General features: G+C 58.3%; 1 long non-coding RNA gene across 1 annotated transcript; it reads right to left on the bottom strand.

Annotated features, from left to right (window-relative positions):
• Positions 1 to 9,898: 9,898 nt before the first annotated feature.
• Positions 9,899 to 12,806, bottom strand: LOC141731809 (uncharacterized). Its single transcript, XR_012583745.1, has 2 exons — positions 12,473 to 12,806; positions 9,899 to 10,037 (listed from the first exon to the last, which is right to left on the bottom strand). It is a non-coding gene; the product is annotated as an uncharacterized LOC141731809 (long non-coding RNA).
• Positions 12,807 to 20,402: the final 7,596 nt, after the last annotated feature.

Genomic DNA, 20,402 nt, shown 5'->3' on the forward strand with positions numbered 1-20,402 from the left:
TGGAGAGCAGCCTGCTCCTTTCCCTGGATCTGCCTCTTGGATCCCCTGCAAAGCTCTGAATCTGAATTTCAGAACCCCAACAAGAAGTGGCAGGAGAGGAGGGGAAAATCCAGGGGAAATCTCAATGCAGGGCAGCGGGGCTGGCTGACCTTAAAGGGCCCTTCCCACCCAACCCTTTCCATGATTCCCTGGTCCTTTCCCCTCCAAACCCCTTTGTGGGCTGTGGGGGAGAAGGGAAGCCCAGGGAAGCTCCCTGAGCTCTGGCAGGACCCAGAGCTGCCCTAAGCCTTTATCTGAGCTGAGCCCACCTGGGTGCAGCCCGGTCCCTCCAAGGCCGCCGCGTTTGCTGCAGGGAGCGGGAGGGGAGCCAAGGAGCCTCCAGCTCCTGTGTCAGCTGCTCGGGAGCTGCCGGGGCAGCGCATCCTGGCACGGCCTCCCAATTATCCAAAGTGCTCTCCAGGAGCTGCAGCCTCATCCATTAGCGCTGCTCTGACTCAGGCACTCCAGAGCAGCTCTCCGTGGGGGAGAAAGGGGGGCGAGCAGGGGCACAGGGGGAAAAGCTGAGCCCACCAGGAAAACCCCAATTTTCAGCCCCAGGCCGGCTGGGCTGGGTTTCAGCAGCACGAGTGGGGCTGGTGCACCGTCCAGCCAAGCTTGGGGGTGTCTGGGGGCAGGCAGGGAGGGCAGTGCCAGGGGCACAGAGCCCCTGGGTGCCCCTGAGTGCCCACACCCCCGTTTGGGAGCGTTCCTGAGCCCCTGCGCGCTTGGCTCAGCTGCAAACCCCGCTGCTGCTCCTTCCCCGAAGCCATCAAAGTGCTCTTTGTTAGGCAAGAGCTGCAAACAGCTGCCGAGGGCTTGTCCAGACACATAATCCCGGCTGGAGAGCGGGGCTGGAGGGGAGCGGAGCGGCCGCAGCCCCGCCCGTGTGCCCTGCGGGCAGCGACGGTGGCACCGCTGGCCCCGGGGCTGGGGGCACCCTGGCAGTGCCCTGGCACAGGGGGGATTCGGGCAGTGACAGTGGCACGGCTGACCCTGGGGCTGGGGGCACCCTGGCAGTGCCCTGGCACAGGGGGGATTCGGGCAGTGACAATGGCACCGCTGACCCCGGGGTTGGGGGCACCCTGGCAGTGCCCTGGCACAGGGGGCATTGGGGCAGTGACAATGGCATCGCAGGTCCTGGGGGCACCCTGGCAGTGCCCTGGCACAGGGGGGATTCGGGCAGTGACAATGGCACTGCTGGCCCCGGGGCTGGGGGCACCCTGGCAGTGCCCTGGCAGTGCCCTGGCACAGGAGGCATTGGGGCAGTGACAGTGGCACCGCTGGCCCCGGGGCTGGGGGCACCCTGGCAGTGCCCTGGCACAGGGGGGATTCGGGCAGTGACAATGGCACTGCTGGCCCCGGGGCTGGGGGCACCCTGGCGGTGCCCGGCAGTGCCCTGGCACAGGAGGCATTGGGGCAGTGACAATGGCACTGCTGGCCCCGGGGCTGGGGGCACCCTGGCAGTGCCCTGGCACAGGAGGCATTGGGGCAGTGACAATGGCACTGCTGGCCCCGGGGCTGGGGGCACCCTGGCAGTGCCCGGCAGTGCCCTGGCACCTGGCACAGCGGGCACTCGGGCAGCAGGGAGGCTCTGGGGCTGCAGGAGCTGATTGCAGCCTGGGTCCCACTCCAAGCAATGCTCCTGGCTGGTTTCCCCCATTCCAGGAGCTGTAGGTGAGGGTGGAGCAGATTTCCTGATAAGCTGTGGCCGCCCCATCGCTGGGAGTGCCCACGGCCAGGCTGGAGCGCCCTGGGGTGCTGGGTGTCCCTGCCATGGCAATGGGGTGATCTTCAAAGCCCCCTCCACCCCAAACGGTCTGGGGTCAGGAACAGGATCCTGCCCTGCAGAGCTGTCGGATCCCATCCCCTCCCCGGGAACCAAACAAAGGAGAACATCCCGAAATGGAACAGGCAGAAGTTGAATGCAGAGGCTTTGATGAAAGGGAAGGAAATCTGCTCAAACCAAAGCTCAGCCTGGGACCAGGGCCTTGCCCAGGGCTGGCTCCCAGTCCAGTCAGGCAGGATTTGCTGCAAGCAGCTCCCTCTCTCCTCTGGCTCTGTAATTGAGTCAATCAAGCCCTGCTGGAGACCCGGAGTGCCCCAGGAATCTCCACGGGAAGGGGCAGGCGGCTCCTGCGAGGATGCTGGGCCTGGGAAAGGCTGGCAGGGCACAAACATTCATTAAATTGCTGCTTTTTATGGCAAACGTGGCCAAACCAGGCTGGCTGGTGCTGGAGCCCTCACCTCCTTGGATATCCTGCTCTACCCCAGTGAGAAACCAGTTTAAAGCTGGCTTCATCCCTCCTGCACTGGTTTTGTCCCAGTTTGGGGGGTCCAGGCCCCCAGCCCAGAGCAGGAGCTGGACGGGGGGGTGGGAGCAGCACCTCTGCCCCTTCCCCTTCTCCCAAAACTCTGCCAGAGCCCGGGAGATGCTCCAGGATGGGCCAATCCCAGGGCTGGGCTGGATTGGGATCAGAGGGGATCAAGCCTGACGTGCCAGAGGGGTCTGAGGGCAGAGCCCCCAGAGCAGGGTGGGCAGAGCTCTCTGCTGCTGAAACCCCTCCCTCGTTTCCATGGAATCATGAAATATCCCCTTCCCTCGTTTTCATGGAATTTGGGAATGGTTTGGGCTGTGGAAGAGCTTCAGGATCGTCCCAATCCAGCCCTCCCTTCCAGGGACACCTCCCCCTGTCCCAGGGTGCTGCAGCCTGCCCTGCCCTGGGGACAAGCAAACAGCATTTGTGGGAAACCTGCCCAGCGCCATCAGGAACCGACACCTGACCCCATTTTCCCCAGGACTTTCCCCTTCATTCCTCTCATTTCTGGGAAACCTGTCCAGTGCCATTGGGAACTGTCACCTGATCCCATTTTCCTCAGGACCTTCCCCTTCATTCCCCTCCTTCAGCCAGGAGGATATCCATTTTCCCTCTATTATATATATATATTATTATTATTATTATTCCTCTCATTTTTGGGACACCTGTCCAGTGCCATCAGGAACTGTCACCAGATCCCTTTTCCTCAGGACTTTCCCCTTCACTCTCCTCCTCCAGCCAGGAGGATTCCCATTTCAATCCCATCCAAGTGGATTTCCCCGTGCCACATCCATCTCCATCCGTCCCCCAGGAGATGCAGCAGCAGAGGGAAAGTTCCCACCTGATTCCTCACCCCACTGAGGCCGGGTCCCCCTGCCAGTGCCACCTCCATCCTTCCCTTCCCTTCCCTTCCCTTCCCTTCCCTTCCCTTCCCTTCCCTTCCCTTCCCTTCCCTTCCCTTCCCTTCCCTTCCCTTCCCTTCCCTTCCCTTCCCTTCCCTTCCCTTCCCTTCCCTTCCCTCCCTGCAGCCCTGGAAGGCTCCCAAGGCTGGATGAGCAGCAGGCAGGGAACGTTCAATTAGAGATCAGCACAGGAGATTTAATGGAAGGGCTGGCTGGAGCCCCTGGCAGCAGCAGGGCTGAGTGGATGAAATCCCATAAAGTGGGGACAGCCAGCATGGGAGTGGGTGTCGCTCCCAGTGACTGGAAAATCAATGGATCCCGCAGTGCAGAGGGAAATGGGGGATTGGGGATGAGAGAGGAAGGTGCTGGCACGGGGAGAGGAGGGGAAAAGGAGCCAGGAGGGTGAGAGCAGCCCAGCCTCCCTCTGCTGCCCTGCAGGATCCACAGAATCCCGGGAGGGACCCCAGAGCCCATCTCAGCAGGGCCCAAGGAAAAACTCCAGAGAAGCTTCTCACCAATTCCTTTCTTCCTGGCGAGAAGAAGTGAGGAAAAATTGGGAAAGAGCTGGGCAGGGAATCCCAAAAAGCCACGAACTGGGAGAAACATCCCCAGGAACCGGGAGAAACATCCACGTTCCCCTTCCAGCCTTTCCTGGGCCGCAGCAGCAAACGCGAGAGGAAAGTGCCCTCTCGTGGATGGAAACGGCGCTGCAGCTCCAGGAAAAGTGCAGGAAAACCGGGGGGAAGCTGCGGAGCAGCAGAGAGGCGGGTGGGGACAGCACGGGGACAGCAGGGAAAGGAAGGTGGGACACGGGAGGGGGCTGCCCAGAAATGTCCCGTCCCTGGGAGTGTCCGAGGACGGGGTTTGGAGCGTCCCGGGCTGGTGGGAAGAGTCCCTGCCCGGGGAATGGGGTGGGATGGAAGGTGCCTTCCATCCCGACCATCCCGGGGTTCTGTCACTCCGCTCTCCCACAGCTCCTGCATCCCTGCATGCCAACCCAGCCCCGACCGGGATGGACCATCCCTGCATGCCGACCCATCCCTGCCCTCCCGAGCTCTCCCGGGCTGCTGCGGGGATTTCACAGCCGCAGATCCGCGGGCTCCATCCGGGCAGGGACCGGCAGAGGGCACGAGCGGCCCGGGGGAGCCGCGGGGACGGACCGGGAGGCGACACCGACGGGGCGGCGACACCGACGGGAGCGCCCCCGGCCCCTCCCCGCTGAGGGACCCCACCCTCCCCTCGGAGCCCGGCCCATCCAGCGCGACCCTGGGCTTGGAATTCCCGAGCTCTGCGGCATTCCCAGCGCCATTCCCAGTGCTATTCCGAATTGTGCTCCCAATGACATTTCCATGGCGTCCCTGTGGCATTCCCAATGACATTCCTGTGCTATTTCTTGTGCCATTCCCAATGATGTTTCCCGTGCCACTCCCAGTGTCACTCCCAGGGCATTCCCAGTGGCATTCCTGGGCCATTCCCAATGGCATCCTGGTGACATTCCCAGTGCCATCCCCATGTCCCAGGGCCACGCCGTTGCCGGGAAGTTTCCTGTTTCCTGTTCCCCCAGCTGCCAGCCGTGTGTTCCCACTAAAAGCGGGATTGTTCCCAGAGCTGGAGCAGCCCCTGGCTCCCGGATGTCAGCCGTGTGCTCCCATTAAAAGCGGGATTGTTCCCGATCCTTGAAGCCTTCCTGGAGCTGCAGCAACCCCTGGCTCCCAGCTGTGGGCGTGTGTTCCCACAAAAAGCGGGATTGTTCCCCGGAGCTGCAGCAGCCCGCGTTCCCCAGATGTCAGCCGTGTGTTCCCACTAAAAGCGGGATTGTTCCCGATCCCGGGAGCCGCAGCAGCCCCTGGCTGCAGCTGCGTGCTGTGTGTGCCCCTGGAGCGGCTCCTCGGGCCGGGACAGCTCCGATCCCGGCTCTCTGTGACGGGACGGGACCCAGGGAATGGCTGGAGCTGTGCCAGGGAGAATGGGATGGGTTTGAGGGCATTCTCCCTCTGAGGGGGCTCCCCAGGGAGGGATTTTGGGGTGTGTGTGCAGGGCCAGGGGTTGGATTGACCCCTGTGGATCCCTTCCCACCCCTGAGGGTGCCACAGCGCCCTGGGATGGAGACTCCAGGGTCTCCCCATCCTTCCCAACTCCCCCCACAGCAGGATCCGGGATTTCCAATTCCACAAAACCTCCCTGGGACGCTCCAAACCCCATCCCTCAAAACTCCAAAGGCCGAGGGAAGCATCAAAGCCTGGCGGAGGGAGGGCAGATTAAAGCTTTTCCAACACGGGCATGAATTCAATTCAATTCATTTCTCTCTGCATTTGTGTCCCCTGCCTTTGGAATCCCCCCCGCATGTGCTGCAGCCATCTGCAGAGCACATGGAGCAGGGAATTCCACATGGATGCTCCCCAGGGAGGGCAGGGCAGGCCTGCAGAGCTCATGGAGCAGGGAATTCCGTATGGATGCTCCCCAGGGAGCACATGGAGCAGGGAATTCCACATGGATGCTCCCCAGGCCTGCAGAGCTCTGCCAGGGCTTCTGTTGGACTCCCTGAGCAGGGATCCCAGCCTGAAATTGTGCCTGCCTCCCATCCCCAGCTCTGTTTGGCTCCTTCATCCCAGCTGTGTGTGGGCAAAAGGGTTGGAAGGGACCTTGAACACCCCTTGAACCTCCAGGGATGGGGAATCCATGGAATCACCTCAGCCAGGGCCTCCCCTCCCTCCCAGGGAAGAATTCCTTCCCAAAACCCACCTAAACCTCTCCTCATTTAGTTCAAACCCCTTCCCCACGTCCTGCCTCCCCCAGCCCATGGAAAAAGGGGCTCCCTCTGGTTTTAGGCCACCTTTAAACACAAGGAGAGGCTCCAAAATCCCCCTGGAGCCCCCCCAGTTATCCCAGCCTGGTTGTGGGTGGGAACAGAGCTGGTCTGGCTCTGCTCCCCAACTCCAGACTGAGATTCCTCCTTCCCCATCTCCAAACCAGCCGATTCCCAGATCTCCCCACATCCGTGGGGCCCACAGTGGGATCAGCACGGGGTTAGGGCTGGGGAGATGTTTTAGGCTGATCATCCCTAAAAGAGCAGCCTGATGCAGGAACGTGCTCCCAATTTCCTGCTCCTTCTGCTCCACAGGATGTGGCTTTGCCAGCCCCCAGCACGGCCCTGGAGGCAAATTCAGGGGGCACTGGGTGGCTGAGACCCCTCCTCATCCCTGAGAGGGAGCACAAATTCCAGCTGGGAAGGGTCCCACATTCCCCAAAGGAGGGCAAGAGAAAAGCAGAGCACAAAAAAAAGGAAAAAAAAATAGAGAAAATCATAAAATCATGGGGAAAATTCAGTTCCCACATTCCCCAAAGGAGGGCAAGAGAAAAGCAGAGCACAAAAAAAAAAAGGAAAAAAAATAGAGAAAATCATGGGGAAATTCAGCCCCAAAGGAGGCCAGGTGAAAAACAGTGTGCACAAAAAAAAAAAAAAAAATAGACAAAATCATTAAATCATGGGAAAATTCAGTTCCCACATTCCCCAAAGGACGGCAGGTGAAAAGCAGTGCACAAAAAAATAGAGAAAATAATAAAATAATGGGGAAATTGGGGTTGGAATGGATCTCAGAGATCTCCCACCCACCGCAGAGACACCTCGGGGGTGTCAGGCAGCAGCTGCTGCTCCTGCCCTTCATTCTCTGCCTTTCTCCAGGGATTTCTGCAGGAAATTCTCTCCCCAGAGCCCCTGGGAGAAGCTCTTTCCTTTCCACTTCACGCTCCAGCTGCCAAGGCCGGTGCCGTGCTCGTGGAGTGATGCCCCTATGGAATAGAGGGGAGGTTCTCAGAGCAAGGCAAAAATGAAACAAAAATTAAATAGGACTTCCTTACCTTGCTTTGCTTTGCTCTGACCCTGATTTGGCCTGGATTTCCTGGGATATTTCTGGGAACAGCTTAAACTCCAAATATCATCCAGGGCACACCTCCTGCACCCCTCACTCAGTGGGGGCAGAGGCTTGTCTGGGGGGAAATTCAGGGTTATTTCCATCCTAGGAGGAAAATCCAGGGGTTATTCCCATCCTGGAGGAGAAATCCAGGGTTATTCCCATCCTAGGACTGGAATCAAGGAGTTATTCCCATCCTAGGAGGGAAACCCAGGGGTTATAACCCTGGTTTGCAGCCTCAGACTGGGGTGGATGGGAATAACTCCATGATTTTCCTCCCTAGGATGGGAATAACCCCTGGATTCCCCTCCTAGGATGGGAATAACTCCTTTATTTCCCACCTATGATGGGAATAACCCCTGAGCATTCTCAGCTCCCTCCTCCACCCCTCCTGTCCCCCCCTGGAGCACCGGGACCCGTCCCAAGGAGCGGGAGCAGCTCCGCCCGTGGCTCCCCGCACTCCCCGTCCCGCTTTTAATGAGATTAAACCGAATAAATTATGCAGGGCCCGCCCCCGGCAGCCCGCTAATTAGCATGGTTAATGAGGCCGTGACAATCAGCGCTGTCAGCCGGGCCCTCGGCCGTGCTGAAATGTCCCGGGGGCTTTTTGTCCCCGAATTGAGCCCCCTTTGTGCGGGCGGGAATGGAAGGGGAGGCTCTGCTTTCCCTGGGGCCACCAAAGTGCCACCAAAGCGTGACAAAGTGCCACCAAAGCGCCACCAAAGCCCTTCCCCGACCCAGGGGTTCGCCCTGGGGTGACACAGAGCTCCTCTCGCTCGCGAAAATTCAATTTTCTCATGGAATTCCCAGCTCGGTGCGCTCATCCCGAGGCGGTGGCACCGCTGTCCCCGCTGTCCCCAACGAGCGGCACGCCGGGAGCGGATGTGTTAAAGGTTTCTGGCTCAGCGGAGGGAAAAATCCCCACAAAGGAAGGTGTACAAACATTGTGGGAAGTCCATCGGCCCCTCACCACTCGCCGAGGGCCGGGGCCATTGAGGCGCGGAGAATTCCCCAGCGCGCTCTCATTGAGGCGGCGTCAATGGGAAACTTTTAATTGAGAGGCTCCTCATTCAGGGGTCATTCAGAGCCGGGGGCTCTGCGAGCTGGAATTAAAAAAATAAAAAAAGAAAATTAAAATAAACCCCCCTCTGTTTCCTGCTCTGAATGGTGAGGGGGTTAATCCCACCAGAAGGGAGAAGTGATTCCGGGTTTTAAAATTAATTTCTGGAATAACTAAAAAAAAAAAAAAAAACCAAAAAACAAAACAACAACAACAAAAAAAAACCGGAACAGGGCAAAATAAAGGATGGGGCAGGGTGGAGCTCCAGAGATGGTTCCATTACTGGGAAAAAGCCTGGATGCCCTTCCTTCAGAGCAATTCCTACTTCTTGGGTTGGGTTTTTGGTTTTTTTGTTTTTTTTTTTTTTTTTTTTTTTTTGTGGGGGAGGGGGGTTTAGGGGGTTGTGGGGTTTTTTTGTTGTTTTTTTTTGTTTTTTTTAAGAACGAGAAGGAAACGGGATGCAAGGCCTCTTCCCCCCCTTCTGCTTTTTCCGAGAATCCCCTTCGGGACCCGCATCACCCTTTCCATGACCTCCCTCCCTCCCCTCGGCTTCCCCTCAAGTTCCAGCTGAGTTAAACCCGAGCTTTGCTGAGCCACAAACCCACACAAGGCCGCGCTCTGGGGCGGGAGGCGAGGCGGCAACTCCAGAGCAGCGGGGAGAGAGACACAGGGCAGGGACAGGGACAGGGACAGGACAGGGGTGAGGGAGGGATTCCAGGGCAGCCAGAGGCAGGGCAGGGACAGGGGCAGGGACAGGGTGAGGGAGGGATTCCAGGGCAGCGGAGGGAAGGAGGCCGGGGCAGGGCCTGAGGCCGGGGCAGGGCCTGAGGCCGGGCCAGGCCCGCGCTCTCCGCGGCTCCCACGCTGCGGTTTCCAGGGAGACGCTCCCGGGCCCTCAGCCCTCTCCCGTCCCGCTGCGCCCCTGCCGGGCCCGGGGGCTGCTCCGCCCCTGTTCCCTCTGTTCCCCCTCTGTTCCCTCTGTTCCCCCTCCGTTCCCAGCTGGCTGCAGCCCGGACCGGCCCCAGGCGGGCTTGGCACCATATGGAAAAGGGGAAAAAAATTAATAAATAGAAGCGGCGGTCGTGAGCCGTTTGGAGAGAGAGGATGGAGGAGCTGGGGTGGAATCCCGGCCTCCCACAGGAATGGTTTTTGAATTCTATCAGGATTTAATTTATAAATTTTTTACGGATTTTATTTGTACATTATTGTATAAATTTTACAAGAATTTTATTTGGAAATTATTTTATAAATTCTATTTTTAAAATTTTATAAAATTTATATTTTAAAAATAAATTTAACACCATTTTTATTTATAAATTATGTTTATATCTGTTTATTATAACAGATTTTATTTATAAATCATTTTATAATTTTTATTTATAATTTTTTATAAATTATGTTATAAAATTTATATGAATTTTGTTTATAAATTATTTTATAAATTTATAAGAATTTTAATAAGTTATTTTATAAATTATACCGTAATTTTATTCATAATTTATTTGCGGGACAGCTGCCACCATCCCGGGATTCCCAGCCCATGGCAAAGGTGAAAAAGGGATCCAACCCCCTGGAAAACACAGAAATGTTCCCAATTTCCACCTCCACAATTCTGGAGCCTCTCGTGCAGGCAGATCCAGGGCGCTGCATGGAAACACAGGAAGCCATCAAACGCATTAATTAAATGTTAATTAAGTGTAATTTACAGAGCTTTTCCCTCCCCAAGTGCCGCTGAGTTGGTTTGAAGGCCTGGGCGGGATTTTTTCAGATTCCTGAAAACAGGGGAGGCTCCAGAGGCTGTGGATGAGCCCTGAAATGAGAATTATGGATTGATTAATGAAGATGTCCAAATTTCCAGGTGACCCTGAGCTCTCCATCACAGACAGCTCAGGAATGCACCTGGAGAAGGGAATTCTTGGAGAAGGGAATTCTTGGGAATTCCTGCTGCCCAAACCCCAAAAAGGGAATTTGGGGGATCCCAAACCCATCCTGGGAGGGAACCACAGCTCCCAGCAGCTCCAGCTGGGCCTTTCCCAGTGGGATTTGGGATTTGGGCCCTTCCCATCCCCACACCCCCCTGTACCCCAAAGCTCCACACCCGCTAATTTATGCACGAGGGCCCAATTAGCCCAGGCACGGCACCTGATGAGCCCCAAGCAATTAATTCAGGTCTGATTGCTTAATTAGGCCGCACTTGAGCACTCCTTAGGACCACCTTGGCATCACACCTGGGTGCCCAATTAATTTATGCATGGCCGCCCAATTAATTTATGCATGAACACCCAATTAACATATGCATGAGCGCCCAATGACGTCATGCACGCGCACCCAATTAATTAATGCATGAATGCCCGATTACATCACAGCTATTCCGTGCATGGGCGCCCAATTAATTTATGCATGGGCGCAGAATTAATTTATTGGTGTCGGCCAATTAATTTGTGCGTGAGAGCCCAATTAATTAATTAATTAATTGATGTGTGGGTCCCCAGTTGCGTCACACATTTATCTCAGTGCATGAGATAAAGAGCAGAGAATTCCCAATATTCTCCTTTTAGGGAGGAATTTCCAGGCCGGGCACAAAGGCCAAAGGGAGGAGAAGAAGGAGAGGGGACAGGGGATGGGGACAGGGAATAGGAACAGGGGATGGGGGAATGGGGACAGGGAATGGGGACAGGAATGGGGACAGGAATGAGGACCGGGCCCATGAAATCCCACAGAGGGGGAGAAATGGATGGGAGGTGAGCGCCAGGAATCGGGGGTGGCCACAAAGAGGAAGAGCCTGATTATTCCCCTTATTTACCAGGAATTCTGTTATTCCTGCACTTCCCAATCCCTTTTCTCAGGGCCTTGGCCGTGGTCACGCTGCCCATTTAGCAGCGGGAGAGTCCAATTAAAGGAAAGACAAAGGAGGAGCCCGGCCTGGCTGAATTGAAATGGGTTTCAGGCTAATGAGGATCAGGTTCCATCCAGTCCCTTCCCTGCAGAATTCCCTCTGTCCCTGCTGGTTGGGGTGGAACTGCTGGGTTTGCCCGCAGGGAAGGGGCAATGGGGCATTCCCGGCTCCCCCTGCCCTGCAGGAGCTGCTGGGATCCCCATCAGGAATTCTGGCTGTCACTGCAGGGGTGGGAACAGCCTGGGGGAGGGAAGGCTGGAAAACACCTCCAAAATCCCATCTCCATCCATCCATCCTTCCATCCATCCATCCTTCCATCCATCCATCCATCCATCCATCCATCCATCATCCATCCTTCCATCCATCCATCCATCCATCCATCCGTCCATCCATCCATCCATCCATCCGTCTGTCCATCCATCCATCCATCCATCCATCCATCACCCATCCATCCATCCATCCATCCATCCATCCATCCATCATCCATCCATCCATCCGTCTGTCCATCCATCCATCATCCATCCATCCATCCATCCATCCATCCATCCATCCATCCATCCACCCCTCCATCCATCCATCCATCCATCCACCCCTCCATCCATCACCCATCCATCATCCATCCATCCATCATCCACCCCTCCATCCATCCATCCATCATCCATCCATCCATCATCCATCCATCCATCCATCCATCCATCCATCCATCCATCACCCATCCATCATCCATCCTTCCATCCATCCATCCATCCATCCATCCATCCATCCATCCATCACCCATCCATCATCCATCCTTCCATCCATCATCCATCCATCCATCCATCCATCCATCCATCCATCCATCCATCCATCACCCATCCATCATCCATCCTTCCATCCATCATCCATCCATCCATCCATCCATCCATCCATCCATCCATCCATCACCCATCCATCATCCATCCTTCCATCCATCCATCCATCCATCCATCCATCCATCCATCCATCCATCCCAGCTCCATCCCTCCCATCTCCGCCCCTTTCCCGGCTCCATCCCGATCCCCGCACCGCGCGGGGGCACTCGCAGCCCGGCCGCGGCTCCGGGACGGCTCGGGGATGGCTCGGGGACAGCTCCGTCCCTGCCCGCGCTGCTCCCCCTCAGCCGGCCCGGATGGCACCCTCAGGAGCCGCCGATGTTCCTCTGTTCCAAACGCAGCCGCGGTGGGGAGGGGGCGGCTGCAGAGCCCACCGGGAATGAGCCCACCGGGAATCCCGCCCGGCGGGAGCCAGAGCCCCCCTCGGCTGCGACAGGAGAGGCAGCACAGGAGATTTTCCATTTTCTCCTGTCAATTACGATCCCCCAATAAACAAACCCCGGCAAATCTCGGCGTGGGAGCGCAGGTACCCCATGGTGTGAGTCAGCAGAGGTGGGAGCAGGTGGCGAACCCGATTTGTCATCTCCCGAGGGGGGGAGCTCTGGCCGTGACTGCGGGCGGGTCCTCGCTGTCGCTGTCGCTGTCGCTGCCATCCCTCCCTCGGGCTGGGGCTCTCTCCGCCTCCCCCCGCATTAATCATCCCCGGGATGCTGCCCACGCTCTGCCGGCTCCGGGTCGTGCCGCTCCCATCCCACCCACCCTGCGCAGTCACGTTCCAGCCCGTGTGGGGCTGCAGGGGCCCCGCTGCTCCCCGAGCCCCGCTGCTCCCCAATCCCCGCTGCTCCCCAATCCCAGCTGCTCCCCGAGCCCCGCTGCTCCCCAATCCCCGCTGCTCCCCAATCCCCTGTGCTCCCCAATCCCGGCTGCTCCCCAATCCCCTGTGCTCCCCAATCCCCGCTGCTCCCCAATCCCCGCTGCTCCCCGAGCCCCGCTGCTCCCCAATCCCCGCTGCTCCCCAATCCCCGCTGCTCCCCAATCCGCGCTGCTCCCCAATCCCCGCTGCTCCCCAGTCCCCGCTGCTCCCCAATCCCCGCTGCTCCCCAATCCCGGCTGCTCCCCAATCCCCGCTGCTCCCCAGTCCCCGCTGCTCCCCAATCCCCGCTGCTCCCCAATCCCGGCTGCTCCCCAATCCCCGCGGCCCCACAGCCCCGCTGCTCCCCGAGCCCCGCTGCTCCCCAATCCCCGCTGCTCCCCAATCCCCGCTGCACCCCGAGCCCCGCGGCCCCAGAGCCTTGCCGGGGGTGGGACAGGGTCAGCCCGACCCCGGGGGGGTGACAGCGGTGCCACCGCCCGTGCCCGGAGCCAGCCAGGCTGGTGGCAGACCCACAGTGATTATTGGCTCTGCGTGCGGCCGCAGATGCGTCTGGAGCCGCAAATCGCGGCTGCGGGGGGAGCTGCGGAGGGAGGAGAGGAGTCCCGGGCACGGGGATGGGGAGGGGGCGGCTCTGGGGTCACCGGGGACAAGGACACGGGAGGGCAGAGCTGGGCAAAGGGCAGCTCCCCGTTTTTATCTTCTCCCTGTTCTGGCAATTTTGGGGATCCAGGCTCTGCTGGGATCGAGGTCAGGGAGGGGTGAGAGGTGCAGGAGCCTCTGTCGGTGCAAAAATTCAGGTTTAGCATGCACAGGTGAGAGAAAATGCACGCCACCTTCCATATCGTGGAGTCATGAAGTGGTTTGGGGTGGAAGGGCCTTACATCCCATCCATTCCCATCCCATCCCATCCCATCCATTCCCATCCCATCCCATCCCATCCCATCCCATCCCATCCCATCCCATCCCATCCCATCCCATCCCATCCCATCCATTCCCATCCCATCCCATCCCATCCATTCTCATCCATCCCATCCATCCCATCCCATCCCATCCCATCCCATCCATTCCCATCCCATCCCATCCCATCCCATCCCATCCCATCCCATCCCATCCCATCCCATCCCATCCCATCCCATCCATTCTCATCCATCCCATCCCATCCCATCCCATCCCATCCCATCCCATCCATTCCCATCCCATCCCATCCATCCCATCCGTTCCCATCCATTCCCATTCTATCCATCCCATCCCATCCCATCCCAGAGGAGCCCCCTGGGGCTGTTCCTTCCCTTCCCTGCAGTGTCACCCATGTCCCCAGCGTTGTCACCATCCCCTGCATGCCCCAATCCCACCTGTGGGTTCACCCCGAGCCCCCTCCTCACCTGGGGCTGCTCCCCCTGGAGCAGGAGCTGGAAATTGGATTAACAGCAGCGATTTGCTTTCCCATGCTGAGGAGAAAATAAGGACAAGGGATTAGCCCCAAACGTGTCACAGCACACCTGCTGCCCCCCTCCAGGGCTGGGGACAGGATTATCCCCAATCCCAGCCCTTCCAGCCTCTGGGATGAGCCAGTCCTGCACTCCGTGGGGCTCTGCCCCTGTGCTGGGCGCTGGATCCCAGCATGGCCCCACTGCGAAGGGGATTTGGGGACCAGGAGTCCCAGCACTGCCTCCCCCAGCTCAGGGTGAAGGCTGTGAGGACAAACATACCCTGCAAGTGGGAGAAAATCCCGATTTTCAGACCAAACTCCAGTGCTTCCTCGGGGCTGGGCAGTGCCAAGGTGCAATTCCAGAAAATCTGGGTCTGGATCACAAAGGCTTTGCCACGGACAGCCCGAGGGAGATTCTGATGGGGAAAACACTTCAATCCCCTCCCTGCTCCCAAATCCCTCTCCTGGCCCGTTTGTCTGGCCGGGAGACAGGGCCAGCAGCGTTCCCAAGCCTCAGGAAGGCCTGGAAAATGTCTCTTTGCAAAGGGGTGTCGGGCTCTGCATTAAAAGGACAATAAAGGAAGATGAACGATGTGCAGGTGCTGGCTGGGATCCCCTGGCATGAATGAGCTGCTCCGAGCCCCCAGCCCCTCTCACCACCCTGTGTGCTGCTGCTTTTTGCTTTTCCCACTGGGTTTTATAGCAGGGAATTTGAAATTTCTTTCTTTTTTTTTTTTTTTTTCTTTCTCGTGCTGGGAAATTTCCACCCTCTCTGCTCCCCCCAGCCCCAGCTGCAGAGACACTGAGAATGTTCTTCTGTTCCAGGGGTTTTCCTGCCTGGATCTGTCTCACATCCCATTGCTAAACCCGGGAATTGTGATGGATTGGAAGGGGAGGCTCGCAGCAAAGCTGGCTGGGGAAGGAGAACCTGAGGAGGGTTGAAAGATGAGCAGGAAGGAAACGGAGCTGAGTTTGTGCTCTGCAATAAAACCAAAACCTCTGCCTTTTCCAGAGCTGCTTCAGCTGCAAAGCACCGCGGGTCACAGCTTTAAATGGGAACTGGAGCTGAAATTTGGGAACTGGAGCTGAAATTTGGGAACTGCAGGCCCTGGGAAAGCAGCATCCTGACCCCATCCAGCAGTGCCAGGTGGGGACAGTAAATATTGAAATATTGCAGGGAAATCAGACACCTGAGCCCTTCCAGAGCATTCCCAGCCTCGCTGAGCCCTCCCAGCTCCCTCTCCAGGGTCATTCCCAGCAATGGGAAAGCAATGGGAATAACGGGATTCAACTGGACCGGCTCCCAGTGCTCCCGTGGGAATGGGAGAGGCGGCAGAAAAGAGAAATTCCCTGGGAATCGGGGGTTCCCGGTGAACCGGGGGGTTCCGGGGGGCTGGATCAGCGGGAAGGGTCTCGGATCCCGCCCAGCAGCCCCGGCCGGGCCGGGGGGCGATGCTGGGGCTGCCCCAGCGGCTGCCGGAGCTGATAAGCGCCGTTATCGCTGCCGGAGCTGATAAGCGCCGTTATCACTGCCCCGGCGCCCCGGCAGCCCCGCTGTGGGGCGGATCCCGGCCCCGCTGGAATGGGATTTACCCCGGAGCCGTTCCCCGGTGGATGCTGACGGACCCCGGCCCGCATCGCCCCCGGCAGCCGCTGCCACCCGCGCGTGTCCCCGGGTGACATTCGGCACCGAGGGAAGGCGCGGCAGCTCCGCGACACCTCCGGAGCCCCCTCTGCTCCCGCACAGCCCTGCTGGGAGCGGGGGTGTTCATCCAGAGCTGGCTGCGCTCCAGGAAGGGCTGGCAGGGAGAGGGAAACGCAGAAATTCTGGAGATCTGGGGGCACAGAGCCACAGAAATCCCGGATATTTGAGGGCACAGAACCACCGAAATGCAGGGCATGGAGGAGATGCAGGGAGATGCCCAGGACATGCAGGGCATGCAGGGGATGCCCGGGCAGGGGCAGGAGGCGCTCGGAGATCAAAGCGGGGCAGCCCCGGAGAGGTGGAGCACGGAGCGGCTCCCCGTGCGCGCCGCAACAAAAGCATCAAAGAGAATCCAACGAAACCAACTGAAGGGCCGGAGCGCGGAATAACGAGGGCCGGGGCTCTCGTGGAACGCCAGCTCCGCGTCCTCTCTGATCTTGGGGTGCTCGGAAAGATCCCACTGCTTTCCCAAATCTTTGGGGTGCTCGAAAAAGGTCCAACTGCCCTCCCACATCTCTGGGTTGCCCAAACAAGTCCCCAATGCCCTCCCCGCTCCCTCGGATGCTCCCGTCTTTGCACATCCTCTCCCCTCCCATCCCAGAGCCCCGGGCAAAGGGAAAGGGGACCCGAGCAGGACCAGCCGGGACTGTCCGAGCTGGCACCGGCAGTGCCAGCCCCGATGCCCAGAGCCCCTCGGTGCCAGCCCCGATGTCTGGAACCCCTCGGTGCCAGTACCGGGCAGGGGAGGCCCCGGGCTCGGTGTCTGCCCTGCCCCGCATCCATCACCGATCAAGGGAAGCCCCTGCCGGTTGTTTTAAACCGGGGCCAGCGGGAGCTCGGGCTAATGAGCCAAATCTGAGCATTCCTCGCATTTCCCGTCCGTCCCCAGCGCGGGGGATGGGGACAGCATCTCCCTCTGGAGGGGCACAGGGGCGGGGGGCAGCTGATCCCCGTCCCGATCCTTGGGGCGGCAGAGTTCTCCTGGAGGAGAGCGCACAAACCCTTCCCTGTCCTTTCCCTCCTTCCCCATGGAACCCAGACCCACCTGGGCACTGAAATGCGGGGCTTGGGACACAGCAGTGCTCCGTGCCAGCTCCTTTATCCCCCTCGGAATTCCCACCCCAGCTCCAGGGCCACAAGAGCAGCCCCGTTCCCGGCTATTCCATGATTTCCCCTGGAGATATCTCTCTCCAGGAAAAACCTGTTCATCACCAGCCTCATCCAAGGCAAAGCCACAAAAAACCCACCCCACCTCTGCAGAGGGGCTGCACAGGAGGGGAAAGGTCCTTGAAAGGGTAAAAAAAGGGGATTTTGAAGAGGGAAGAAGAGGGAGAACAACCAGGCCTGGGCAGCGCAATCCGAGGTCACCCCTGCCAAGGACTCACAGAATTTCCATGGGATCCTCTGGGATTTGAGGGAGAGCTGGGAATGATCCCAGCCAGGAGCCTGAGGCACCCCAAAGATCAGGATCGTGGGCTTGCAGCCCCTTCCTTGGGCACCCCAGATTCTGTGGAGGGAAGGGCTGGAGCAATCCTGGCTTCCCGCATCAGCTCAGAGCTGAGGGGTCTGTTTGTCCTTCAGGCCCTGATTTTTTAAATTTTTAAGATAATAAAATATAAGAATTTATCAACAATGAGTTCCTATTTATCAAAGAATTTCTCAAAAATAAGTTGGATTTTTGTTGTTTTTTATTAATTAAACCAGCCCAGGTTCCCCTCCCCACACCTCCCCCGGTTCCTCAGCGCTCTCCTCCCTCCCTCCCCATCTCCGCGCTCTCTCCCCCTGGGATTTTAATTACATTCATCAATTTCCAGTCAGTGCCTCTGTCACCGGGCTGTAATTATCGCGGAGCCGAGCGGATTAAGGCTCCTCAGCGCCTCTTTCCCAGCGCCGGTGCCAGCGCGGTGCCCGGGGCTGACAGATGGGCAGGGGCCGCCCATGGCCCCTCAGAGCTGCCGCAAAGGGGCGGCGCCCCCAACCCCGCGGGCACCTCTGGGGTCGCTCCAAACGGCCCCGGGCTCCCAGGTGGGGATGGGGGGTCCTGGGGGACAGAGGGGCCGGGGATGGGGGGTTTGATCGGCTACAGGGGTCCCCAAGCTCAGTTTGGGACCTCTCCAATTGAAATCCTCATGGGATGAGCTCCAGAGCTCCCCAAGCCCAGTCTGGGAGCTCTCCAGTTTTAAATCCTCATGGGATGAGCTCCAGAGCTCCCCAAACTGAGTTCAGGAGCTCTCCAGTTTTAAATCCTCATGGGATGAGCTCCAGAGTTTCCCCGAGCTCAGTTTGGAAGCTCTCCAATTTAAACCCACATGGGATGAGCTCCAGAGTTCCCCGAGCTGAGCTCAGGAGTTCTCCAGATTTAAATCCCCATGGAATAAGCTCCAGAGTTTTCCAAACTCAGCTCAGGACCTCTCCAATTTAAATCTTCATGAGATGAGCTCCAGAGCTCCCCAAACTGAGTTCAGGAGCTCTCCAGATTTAAATCCTCATGAGATGAGCTCCAGAGTTCCCCAAGTCCAGTCTGGGAGCTCTCCAGTTTTAAATCCACATGGAATGAACTCCAGAGTTTTCCAAGCTGAGTTCAGGAGCTCTCCAGCTTTAAACCCTCATGAGATGAGCTGCAGAGGTCCCCAAGCTCAGCTCAGGAGCTCTCCAGCTTTAAACCCCCCAGATAAAACCTGGATGAGCTCCAGCTCACTTTTCCTTACCCAGGGGCTGTCAAGCACCAGGCCGACCCCACAAACATGAGGCTGAGCCCACAAAAACCGACCCAAGCACCCAACTCAGCCCAGAGCGAGCCCAGGTGGGCTCCAGGGGATGCAGGAGAGGCACAAATGCCCAACAATGCCAGGCACGAGCACACAGGGAGGGATCAGGGCATGAAAAGGGAGCGTGGGGGCTCCGGGGGATTTGTGCCAGCTCAAAGCTGAGCTCCAAAGTGGATTTGCTTTAACCCTCTGCAGAGGAGCCGGGCACTGCTGCCTCCGCATTCTGCTGCTTGCTCCAGATGATTAAAATGTGGATTTTCCTCCAGAGCTGCCAGGGCTGGGGATGGAGGTGCCCAAACCCACCCTGTGCCCACCCTGTGCCCACTCCCACCCAGCTGCCTCCTCCTCTGGAGCTGAAACCCCCAAATTCTCCTTCTTTTTGCAATTCCAAAGAAAAGAAGCTGGGTCATCCCCTGTGATGGAGGGTTTGGGTGGGATTTTCCCCGTGGGGAGAGAGGGAAACCCTCCCTGAATTCCCTTCCCCTCTGCCCATTCCCGGGGGCTCTGCTGGGTGGGCACAGCTTCCTCTGGAAGGGAATGAGAAAATCCAGGGGTTTCAATGGCGAAACCCGCCCATGGAAAAGCCCCAGGGAAGGAGCCAGTGGAGCCAGGGGCTGGCTCTGCTCCTCAGGCATTCCCTGGTTTGGGATCTGGGGATGGTTTTGATGGAATTCCGGGCTCCAGCTGCTCAGGTTTGGGGGGCTGAGCCGCGTTTTTAATGGGATGAGAATTCCCTGGTGCTCAGGGGTGTTGGGAGCTGAGATGGAGATCCTGGGGCAGCAGAAGGGCAGTGCCAGGACATTTGCCAGGACATTTCCTCCCGATTGTCACCTCCGGGGCTTGGCAAAACCTGAGCCCTGCCGGGGGGATAATCCCATTTCCCAACCCCATTTCCCAACCCCATCCATTTTCCAGAGGGATCACCTGAAAAGAGGCACAGTCCGGAGCTCTGGGCTGCCACAACCTCTGTCCTGGGGGGGCTTTGGGAATTCCAGGGGAATCAAACCCCCCAGCACAGGAGGGGAGCTGGCCCTGCTGGCCTGGCCCAAATCCACCTTGGGGGAATTTCATTTCCCCTCCGGAGCCCTCGGGCTCTGTGGCAGCCGTGCCAGGAGCTGGGCACTGCTGGGGCAGCAGGGAAAAGGTGAATTCGGGGCGGATTCAGGCGCAGCTCGTTAAAAGCCCACATTTGCAGGTCCCCCTGGAAGTGTTTATCCATTATTGAAAATCCCATATGTTCCACGTCCAGGAAGATCAGCTCCCAGCCGCCAGATAAGCGGCCTCCATTTATTGTTCTCCCGTCTGTCCCTCCTCCCTTTCTGCCTCCCCCGGGGCTTTTAATTACATCCATCACCCCCAGCCCTCCGGCCCAGCCGGCTCCGGGTCCCCCAGCCCAGCACGGCCCATTTCCACCCCCTTGCAAGGGCAGCAATTGTTCCTCTCCCCTGTTCCAAGTCCTGGAGCGAGAGACGGAGACATTTAGCAGCCGCTGTGAAATTTCAGCCGGGATTGGAATTTATTTTAAGACACCGGCCTTTAAATTTTTCATTAAAGCCTTTCTCCCCCTGCCAGGCAGCGGGGACCCGGCGAGGGCGGTGTTGATGTGCCGGGGGAGGATGGAGGATTCCACACAGCCCGCAGCCTCTGTTGGC

This window comes from Zonotrichia albicollis, chromosome 25 (genome assembly GCF_047830755.1).
Source record: "Zonotrichia albicollis isolate bZonAlb1 chromosome 25, bZonAlb1.hap1, whole genome shotgun sequence".
In the NCBI taxonomy this organism is placed as follows: Eukaryota; Metazoa; Chordata; class Aves; order Passeriformes; family Passerellidae; genus Zonotrichia; species Zonotrichia albicollis.